We start from the raw sequence: 11,393 nt of genomic DNA on the forward strand, positions 1-11,393 counted from the left end.
AATAAAATATGAATGGGTTTGCAGCAGTACTTAGAGTGGTGATTTGCTTTGTTATACTAACGGATCTCACGAAGGTTTTTGTTAAGTTTTGTGTGATTGAAGTTTTCAAGTTTTGGGTGAGATCACGATGGATGAAGAAATAAGGAGTAAGAAGAGCCTAAGCTTGGGGATGCCCATGACATCCCAAGGTAATATTCAAGGAGAAACAAGCAACTAAGCTTAAGGATGCCCCGAGTGGCATCCCCTCTTTCTTCTAACGACCATCGGTATTTTACTTGAAACTATATTTTTATTCATCACATATCATGAGTTTTGCTTGGAGCGTGTTGTATTATATGAGTCTTTGCTTGTTTTGCTTTTCAGTTTTTCACAAGTATCATTGCTGGACACACCTATTTGAAAGACCCAAAATTATGCTATGATTTGTTAGAATTGCTCTATTTGCTTCACTTAATTTTTTTGACCTATGCAATTGCTCTAGTGCTTCACTTATATCTTGTTGAGCACAGTGTGCTTTATATTTTCGAAGAAATTCTCTCATGCTTTACTTAGATTTGTTTGAGAGTTAGTAAATTTTTGAAGAAATTCTCTCATGCTTCACTTATATTATTTTGAGAGACAAATATTTTTATGTTCATGTTCTTCATTTAGATTTGTTTGAGCTATCAAAAGCAACATCTGAAACTAGTCCCAAAGTGATAGATATTCAAGAGTGATATAATAAAAACTTTCATGAAGATCATTGGACAAAATAAACTTGATTCTTTGTAATTGTTTTGCGATAATATGATAGTGATATGTGAGTCATGTTCGTGAGTAATTGTGCTTTAGTGAGAATATTGGTGCTAAGGTTTGTGATTCCCTATGCAAGCATGAAATTCAATAGTTATGCAATGAAATTACATCCTACTTGTGGTGCATTATTCGGTGTTACTTATGCTTAATGCTTGCTTATGTGATTTTTCGTTTCTTGATATGATGCTTCTCAATCTTTTTGCTAGCCTTCACTTGTACTAAGTAGGAATACAACTTGTGCATCCAAAATCCTTAAACCCAGTTTTGCCATATGAATCCACTATACCTACATATATGTGGTATTTCTGTGCCATTCTAAGCAAATTTGTATGTGCCATCTCTAATTTTCAAAATAACTTTCCTTTTTGTGTGCTCGTACCGCTCATGAAACGGTAGGGGGGTGGATGATATTTTCCCAAGCTAGATGTGTTATTATCAAGATGAGTGTTTATTCACTTGTCATTGCACGAGAGTACGACAAAGGTATTAGGGATGCCTAGTCCCGAAATGAAAAATGAATTTACTTTATGTTGTCAAATAATAAATTCCTTTGAAAGTGTTGGTATGGACGACACCCGTGGATACGGCTAGCCTTGGAATGTGAAAGTACAATAAAGTTATCTCTATTCTTTTTTCGCTTTGAGCTCTGACACTTCTACAAATCCTTACGTCCCTCTGCGAAGGGCTTTTCTATTTACTTTACGCAATTTTTATTTTTATTTGCATATCCATCTCCTCTTATAAAGCACCAACTAAGAGGCACTATGATCGTACTTGAGGATTGGGTGTAGCTAATATGCGAGTGTGTTTCATGAATGGATCAATGATTGAGCATAATGGGCTAGGGATAACTTGCTTTAGTATTGATATTTTGGAAGACATGGTTGCTTCTTGATATGCTTGAGTATTGAAATCTTCATTTTAAAACTAGACTATTGCTTTGAACCATATAGAAGTACAAATTTCCATGCTACAAAAGAAAAGAATATGTGATGAACATGTTAGGCAGCATTCCACATCAAAAAAATCTCTTTTTATCATTTATCTACTCGAGGACGAGTAGGAATTAAGCTTGGGGATGCTGATATGTCTCCAACGTATCAATATTTTTTTCTTGTTCCATGCTATTATATCATCATTCTTGGATGTTTTACAATCATTTTATAGCAACTTTATATCATTCTTTGGGACTAACTTATTGACATAGTGCCTAGTGCCAGTTGTTGTTTTTGCTTGTTTTTTATTTCACAAAATCAATACCAAACAGAGTCCAAACACAGCAAAACTTTTTGGAGATTTTTTCTAGATCAAAAGACACCTGTTGGGCCAAAAAGTACCAGAGGGGGCTCCGAGGGGAGCACAACCCACCTGGGCGCGCCTGGGGGCCCAGGCACGCCATGGTGGGTTGTGCCCACCTCGGCGGCCTCCACCACCGCCTCTTTGCTCTATAAATACCCCGAAAATCCAAAAACCCTAGGGGAGTTGACGAAACACAATTCTAGCCGCCTCAAGTTCCAGAACCACCAGATCCAATCTATACACCATCACGGAGGGGTTCGTCATCCTCATTGGTGCCTCTCCGATGATGCGTGAGTAGTTCATTGTAGACCTATGGGTCCATAGTTAGTAGCTATATGACTTCCTCTCTCTCTTTTGATTGTCAATACAATGGTCTCTTGGAGATCTATTTGATGCAACTCCTTTTTGCGGTGTGTTTGTTGGGATCCGATGAATTTTGAGTTTATGATCAGATCTATTTATCCATGAAAATTATTTGAGTTTCTTTGATCTCTTATATGCATGATTACTTATAGCCTCATATTTCTTCTTCGAATCTTTGGTTTAGTTAGGCCGACTAAATCGATTTTCTTGCCATGGGAAGAGGTGCTTTGTGATGGGTTCGATCGTGCGGTGTTCTTTCCAGTGACAGAAGGGGCGGCAAGACACATATTGATCGTTGCTATTAAGGATAACAAGATGGGGTTTATTCCTACATGAATAGATCTTGTCTACATCATGTCATCATTCTTATTTCATTACTCTATTTTTTCCATGGAAACTTAATACACTAGATGCATGCTGGATAGCGAGTGATGTGTGGAGTAATAGTAGTAGATGCAGGCAGGAGTCGGTCTACTAATTTTGGAAATGATGCCTATATAATGATCATTGCCTGGATATCGTCCTAATTATTTTAAGTTCTATCAATTTCCCAACAGTAATTTGTTTACCTGCCATATGCTATTTTTCTCGAGAGAAGCCACTAGTGAAATCTACGCCCCCCGGGTTTATTCTTTATCATATTTGCTTTGACTTCTATTTTTAACCCAAAAATACCTTGCTGCACTTTTTCTTTTTATTTATTTTGTTTTATTGCGGGTTCTATTTATCCAAAATCATACAAATCAATCTATCTTTTTCCCGAGAGGGATTGACAACCCCTCTTACGCGTCAGGTTGCAAGTATTTGTTCTTTGTGTGTAGGTACCGTTTAATTAGTGTTGCTTGGTTCTCCTACTGGTTCAATAACCTTGGTTTCATAACTGATGGAAATACCTACCAAAGTTGTACTGCATCATCCCTTCCTCTTTGGGGAAATACTGACGCGGATACGAGCCATCAAAGTGTATATTGTGTTTTGTGTGCAGGTACCCCATGACTTTGTTTGCTTAAAGAACTCTTTCTAGTTCGTTAAATCTTGGTTCTCCACTAAGAGAAATACTTATTTCTAGGTTACTTCACCCTTATACTTGGGGTTACCCAACCACTCTTATGAGAAAGCAAGCATTATCATGAGGACGCGGAGTTTCTGCACCCGAGCTCAAATGAGCTCGGGTGAACAGTAAAATCAAAACTAAATCAAGAAAAATTTAAAAAAATCCAATTTTTTTTGGAAGAAACATTGACATAAGTTCTAAGTGCTTGCAAAAATTCGCCATGAAATCACATTTCTAGAAGGCGTGGCAAAAAAAAACAAAATCAGTACTCTGAAAAAGCTACTTTCAAAAGCATTTTGGAGCACTGAATTTGTTTTTTGCCACGCTTTACAGGAATGTGATTTCGTGATGAATTTTTGCAAGCATTTAGAACTTTTGTCAATGTTTCTCCCAAAAAAAATTGGAATTTTTTGATTTTTTTTTGATTTTTTTCGATTTTACTGTTCACCGTGCTCAAATGAGCTCGGGAGCAGAAAGGCACTTTCATTATCATGAGTAATTCAGTTGAAAATACCAAACTTTGTGACTTTCGAGTACTAATAATGATCATTTTGATAGTACACATATTGTTCTACCAACTACTATGGTCGAGTCTTATGAAGTTGGCCTGGCTTTACTGAATTTAGTGATGAAAGATCAATTCTCTGGTTCCTATAATGAAGATGTTGTGTCTCAGTTGAATAATTTTTTAAGCCATGTGATATGAAAAAATATGAGGTAGAAGCAGATATTATCAAGTTAAATTTTTTTTCATTATCATTAAGAGCTAGAGCTAAAGAAATGATGTTATCTTTATATAAGAATAATATTAATTCATGTACTAAATTTGAAGGTTATTTCATTGGTAAATACTATCCTCCTATTAAAATCATACAATTAAGATATCATCATACAATTAAGATATCTTATTATGAATTTCAAACAACTTGAGCATGAGCATGTAGCACAAACTTGGGAAATAATGAAATATCTGACTAGGAATTGTCCTACACATGATTTAAATGATTAGATGGTATTGCAAACTTTCTATGTTGTACTTAATTGTATGTCTAGGAATCTGTTATACTCTGCCGGAGGAGGGAACTTCATGGAAATCACTTGGGAATACATACTAAGCTACTTGATGAGATGGTGGCACATTATGCCCCATGGGATGTTGAAATAGCTCCACTTGGTAATAAGGTAAATTGTGTTGAAGAAATCTCTTATTTGAATGAAAAAATGTATACAACTACGTTTTACCTCTTCGAGAGGGCTCGAACCTGGGTAAACATCGTCTCATGTTCCCCACTGATCCAAGATCCACAGTTCCGGACCCCTACCCCAGATCCACCTATTTTGACACCGACAACGATGCTTATAGGAATAAATTTGGTAACAACTATGCTAGACCATATCCTACAAATGCTCCAAACTCTTATGGAAATTATTATGGAAACAAAAGCATACCTATTGCTCTCTAAATTTTCATAAAAGAATTCATTGATACACAATGTTTTCCAACACTATGGTTAATGGGAAATTGAAGAACTAGAAAACATTTCTTAAGAAGTTGATAAGCTAGCAGGTGATGTTAAAATGCTTAAAATAAGAACTATGCCTTCTAAATAGGATATGCTCGAGTCTTTGGAATATAAGCTGAGAACTAGCACTCTTGCATCCTTGGGTCTAGAGGTTACAAATTCTGAAATTTATGCTAATGGGGGTATTGAAGATGTAAAAACATTAGGTACTGTTGAAACCCCTCCTGTGGATGGACCATTTATATTGTTGAATATTTGATATTATGATAAGAGTGTGCTTGGAGAGGTCATCTCTCTAGGTATAGTAATGATCCCACCAGTGAAGAGAGTGTTCAATCTGATTACAAAATGTCAAAAGTGGATTTGAAGAGGTCAAAACTTTACATGGTATTTGTCCCACTATTTTGAATGGAAAAATTTTAATCACGATGAATTTTCACTTATTTAAGTCATAAAGATTTCATAAGTAGTAATTAATTTGCCAAATTTCAGTGATTTGGACAAAGCCTTTACACAACACATTACAAAAGATGTGGTAATCGCTACAAGAAATATGTCAACTTATGACCTTCTATCAGTGACCCTAGAAGAAATGGTCGTAAATCTATGACCATTTGAGACCAATTGGTCGTAAGCTGTTTGGGGGGCTCCAAACCCTAAACCATAACAACCATTCTGGTCAGAAAGGTCATAATTTCCTTACATGAAATGGTCGTAAAGCAGACAGCACCGCTCCGCTGCCTTATTTCTAGCCGATCACAACCAATATAGATGGTCATAGCCTTGTAAATTGTGGTGCATTGCTATGACTAGGCGCCACCTCATCAGTTTTGCCTATGTGTCATGTTCATGTGTCAATTTTTGCCCTAGGTTGTGAAGCATCCTATATTTCATTCATTCCCAAAATTCCCAAAATATTTGGGCACTCTTTACTATCCAAATAATTACCTCATGACAAAATGCAGCTCCATTTGCCTAGTAAATCTTCCTCGACAAATTTCCAAAGTTTCTGTTCAGCTAGAACCATTGTGAAGGAAGTACTAGCTAGGCATATCCTAATGAGTTGAATTTTTGCCACATCTTCTATATGCCCAAATCATAGCCCATCACAAAATTTGAGCCCCATCAAATAATCCATGTGAATTCACCGTCCAATCTTTGTTTTCGGTAATATTTTCAGTTTGTGAAGCAAGAATATTTTATATTGCTTTATAATTGCGGAAAACTTACCAGGACATGACCCTGCCAAAGAACCTCCCTCCACCAAATTTTAGCTCATTTAATTTAGCCAATTTCCCTCAATAATTTTCCCAAATTTTTTGTTCAGTGGGGAGCACTGTGAAGGAAGTGCCATTTTTATTTATCCAAATGGTATGAATTTTTTACAATGCCTTCATATGACCAAATTATCACCCTCCTCCAAATTTCAGCTCAATCCATTCATTCATTTGAGCCCATCTTCAACATTCATATTTATGTCCAGTGTGGAACTTTTGTAACGCCCTCGATGCGGCTATAGCTCCCACGTGTCGAGGCACGACTTAGAGGCATAACCGCATTGAAAGCAATGTCGCAAGTCAGGCAATCATTACAACATCCCATGTAATACATAATAAAAGGGGGAGATAACATAGTTGGCTTACACTCGCCACGTCACATCAGAGTACATAAATAACATCCATCAAACAATCACTCATGGCCCGACTACGGCGCCAAAATAGAAAAGACCCCCAACATGCGACAAGGTCCTGAATCGATAACCCCAACTAGGCACCACTACTGATCATCCGGAAAAGAAACATAGTATCGCTGAGAGTCCTCGTCGAACTCCCACTGAAGCTCGTAATCGTCAATTGGAGCAGAAACACCTGAACCTGCATCTGGAGTTGTAGTATATGTGAGCCACAGGGACTCAGCAATCTCACACCCACGCGATCAAAACTATTTAAGCTCATGGGAATGGATAGACAAATATATGTGGATCTGCAGCAAGCGACTAGCATATGTGGTGGCTAACCTATACGCAAAAGAGAGCGAGAAGAGAAGGCGAAGCACGAGCGAGAAGCTAAAGGAACATCCTGCGCAAGCATAACTCCAACACCGTGTCCACTTCCCGGAATCCGCCGAGAAGGGGCCATCACGGTAACACACACGGTTGAATCATTTTAATTAAGTTTAGTTCAAGTCATCTACAACCGGACATTAACAAATTCCCATCTGCCCATAACCGCGGGCACGGCTTTCGAAAGTTCAATCCCTGCAGGGGAGTCCCAACTTAGCCCATGACAAGCTCTCACGGTCAACGAAGGAATAGACCTCCACCCGGGGCACACCGATCAGACTCGGTAACCCGGTACAACAAGACATTTCGACAGGTTAAAACAAGTCCAGCAACACCGCCCGAATGTGCCGACAAATCCCGATAGGAGCTGCACATATCTCTTTCTCAGGGCACACTCAGATGAGACTAGCTACGAGTAAAACCAACCCTCAAGTTTCCCCGAGGTGGCCCCGCAGGCAGCTCAGTTCGGACCAACACTCAGAGGGAGCACTGGCCCAAGGGGGGGCTAAAATACGATGACCCTCGGGCTCCGGAAACCCAAGGGAAAAAGAGGCTAGGTGGCAAATGGTAAAACCAATGTTGGGCATTGCTGGAAAAGCTTTAATCAAGGCGAACTATCAAGGGGTTCCCATTATAGCCCAACCGTGTAAGGGACGCAACAATCCGGGAACATAACACCGATATGACGGAAACTAGGGCGGCAAGAGTGGAACAAAACACTAGGCGAGAGGCCGAGCCTTCCACCCTTTACCAAGTATATAGATGCATTAAGATAACATAGCAATATAATGATATCCCAACAAGTAAATAAATGTTCCAACAAGGAACGGCTCCAATCTTCACCTGCAACTAACAACGGTATAAGAAGGGCTGAGCAAAGCGGTAACATAGCCAATCAACGGTTTGCTAGGACAAAGGTGGGTTAGAGGTTTAACATGGCAATTGGGAGGCTGACAAGCAAATGGTAGGCATCGTAGCATTGGCAAAGCAAAAGAGCGAGCAAACTAGCATAGCAAAGATAGTAGTGATTTCGAGGGTATGATCATCTTGCCTGCACAGTTGTCAGAGTTGACTGGATCCTCACAAGCAAACTCAACGGGCTCCTCGGTAGCGAACTCGTCTCCCGGCTCTACCCAACAAGACAAACAAGCAACAAGGATACAATCAACCACGGGCAAGACCAAGCAATATGATGAAATGACGATATGCAATGCGGGATGCAAAATGCAAGATATGACAGGAAATGCATGAACCTGGCATAAACTTGGAAAACCAAGTGTGCCACTGGATAGAGGGGACGAAATCGCTTGAAAACGATATAAAGATCATTGGAATCGGAGCTACGGTTTAGAAATGGCAAGCGTTTTAAGATATGACACCGGTCTGCGATTTACAGCAAGTAGGCATCTAAATGCAACGAAATGAACATGCTACAGCCACCAAACATGAAAACAAAATACATGGCAGTGAAGTACACAAGATGGTTGACAAAACACTAGCACTGAGCCATAGGCAAATTCATCCATTAAGAGGTTCAAACAAGCATGGCTAAAACGCAAATGCAAAACAGATTTCAGACTTAGTGAAATTAACACTAGTCTGAAATTTCAGATCACGATGCTCTCTTCGGAGCAGCAAAACAACATGATAGAAAACCTGAACATGACAAGTAAGAACATGGCATGGAGCTACTCAACAAGCTTAATAAAACACCCAAAGTGACCTGGGGCCAAAAGGGTTCACAAAATACTCTACCGAGCTCACGAACATCGCTCGAACACAATCAGTTTTCAGACTTAGTGAAAACTGAGACATGCTGAAATTTAACTCACGAAGGCATGCAAACGAGCTCGATGCACTCACTACGGTGCAAGTCATGGCAAGGAAAGCATATAACCAGCAAGAAGGCACAAAGTGCTAGCTACACATGGCAAGAACGAAGGCATAGCATGCATGGAACACTAACGGTAGCATCGGCGAAATCGCAAACAAGTTGACGATCTGCCCAGATTAACAACGAAGCAAAAGTTGAGCTCGATTGAGTCAACCTAGAGCACTCCACAAATGCCAACAAAGACATGGATGGATAGAGCATAACATAAATATCAAAACTCCCTTACTGATCATCCTCAAAAGAGGCACGGATCACTAGGAAACAAGCTGGACATGTAGCATCATGAACTAAAATATCCCAGACTTAGCGAAAATCACTAAGTCCCTGAAATCTGCAATCTCAGGTACCCTACTTCGCAAGCTTGCACAAGACAACACACACATCCTAAAAATGCATGGGTGGCACCTCTGGAAAGAAGACAAAATGCTTCACAAATCATCCCAAAGGGGCACAGGCATATCATGCACGAATTAAATATAGCAAAAATGACAAAAGTGCATGATGAACTAACGGATCTGCAGTTTAACTCACGAAGCCTCCTTCTAACAGCATTTTGGGTATCAAGATGACCTCAAATGGAAATGATGCAATGGAATGAAATGATGTACATGTCTAGGCGAAGATTTTGATATATCGTATGCCCAAAACGGATCTACGGTTGCGGAGATACAAGCAGTCAAACATCGCATAAAAAACTAGGGTTTCTGGACAAAAGTCAACGGGGGGGGGGGGGGGGTTGGATCTGAGATCTGGAACCTCACGGAAACCGAGGCGGCGCCGGAACACTGTAGCAACCGGAGGCGGAGCTCGCCGGAGACGCGGCCGCCGGTCGGGGAGGAGGCTGCCGGGGCGGCGCCGGCGTGGAGGCGGGCGGCGCGGCGCCGGTGCTCCCGGGCGGCGAGGGGAACCGCGGCCGGCGGCGCGGAGGCGGCGGTGGTCGTGGTCGGCCGCGGGGAAGAGGCGAGCGGCGGCGGGGAGGCGGCACGCGGCGGCGCCGGTCACCGGCGTCGGGGAAGTAGGCGGCGCAGGCGACCGGGGTCGGGCGCGGGGGCGGCGGCGCGGAGACGGGCCGCGGGGGCTCCCCGTGGGCCTGGCGGGCCCGGCGGCGGCGATGTGGGCGCGGCCCACGTGGCGGCGCGGCGTGGAGCGGACGCTGTCCGGCGCGGGCCGGACACGTCCGTCGGCGGCGGAGGAAGGAGATCTTTTTTTTTAGGGTTTCGGGGAGAGGGAGAGATCCGAAAACGGAGGGGTGTATATATAGGCATAGAGGGAGCTAGGAGAGTCCAAATGAGGTGCGGTTTTCGCCCACACGATCGTGATCGAACGCTCTAGGACATGGAGCAGAGTTTGGTGGGTTTTGGGCCAAATTTGGGGGGTGTTGGGCTGCAACACACACGAGGCCTTTTCGGTCCCTCGGTTAACCGTTGGAGTATCAAACGAAGTCCAAATGACCCGAAACTTGACAGGCGGTCTACCGGTAGTAAACCAAGGCCGCTTGGCAAGACTCGGTCCAATCCGGAAATGTTTAAACCCCACACAAGAAAGAAAGGTAGAAATGACCACCGGAGGAGAACGAAACGCCGGAATGCAAAACGGACAACGGGGAAAATGCTCGAATGCATGAGATGAACATGTATGCAAATGCAATGCACGTGATGACATGATAAGAGATGCACGAAAAAGAAAAACAACACACGGAGACAAAGACCCAACCCGAGAAATAAATATAACTTAGCGCCAGGGACGGCAAGAGTTGGATACAAATATGGAAAGTATATCTGGGGCGTTACAACACTCCACCACTACGAAAAGATCTCGTCCCGAGATCTAGGACTGAAAGAACTCCGGGTACTCAGAACGGAGGTGATCCTCGCGTTCCCAGGTAGCTTCACGGTCGGAATGGTGTGACCACTTGACTTTGAGAAATTTGATTGACTTGTTGCGAGTCTTGCGTTCAGTCTCTTCGAGAATAGCAACTGGGTGCTCACGATAGGAGAGATCTTCTTGGAGCTCAATGTCCTCGAAGTTGACGGTGCGGTCAGGAGTCTTGAAGCACTTTCGAAGCTGAGAGACATGGAACACATCATGAACATTTGCAAAGTTTGAAGGAAGCTCGAGTTGATAGGCGAGGTCGCCTCTCTTGCTGACAATCTTGAAAGGTCCCACGTATCTAGGGGCAAGCTTCCCTTTGATACCGAAGCGACGAGTACCTTTCATGGGAGAGACGCGGAGGTAAACATGATCTCCGATCTCGAAAGCCAGATCACGGTGCTTACTATCATAGTAGCTCTTCTGGCGGGACTGGGCTGCTTTGAGGTTATCACGAATGACTTTGCACATTTCTTCTGCTTCTGTGATTAAGTCATTACCCAGCAGCTGACGTTCACCGGTTTCAGACCAGTT

The sequence above is a fragment of the Triticum aestivum genome, chromosome 6A, assembly GCF_018294505.1.
Source record: "Triticum aestivum cultivar Chinese Spring chromosome 6A, IWGSC CS RefSeq v2.1, whole genome shotgun sequence".
Lineage (NCBI taxonomy): Eukaryota > Viridiplantae > Streptophyta > Magnoliopsida > Poales > Poaceae > Triticum > Triticum aestivum.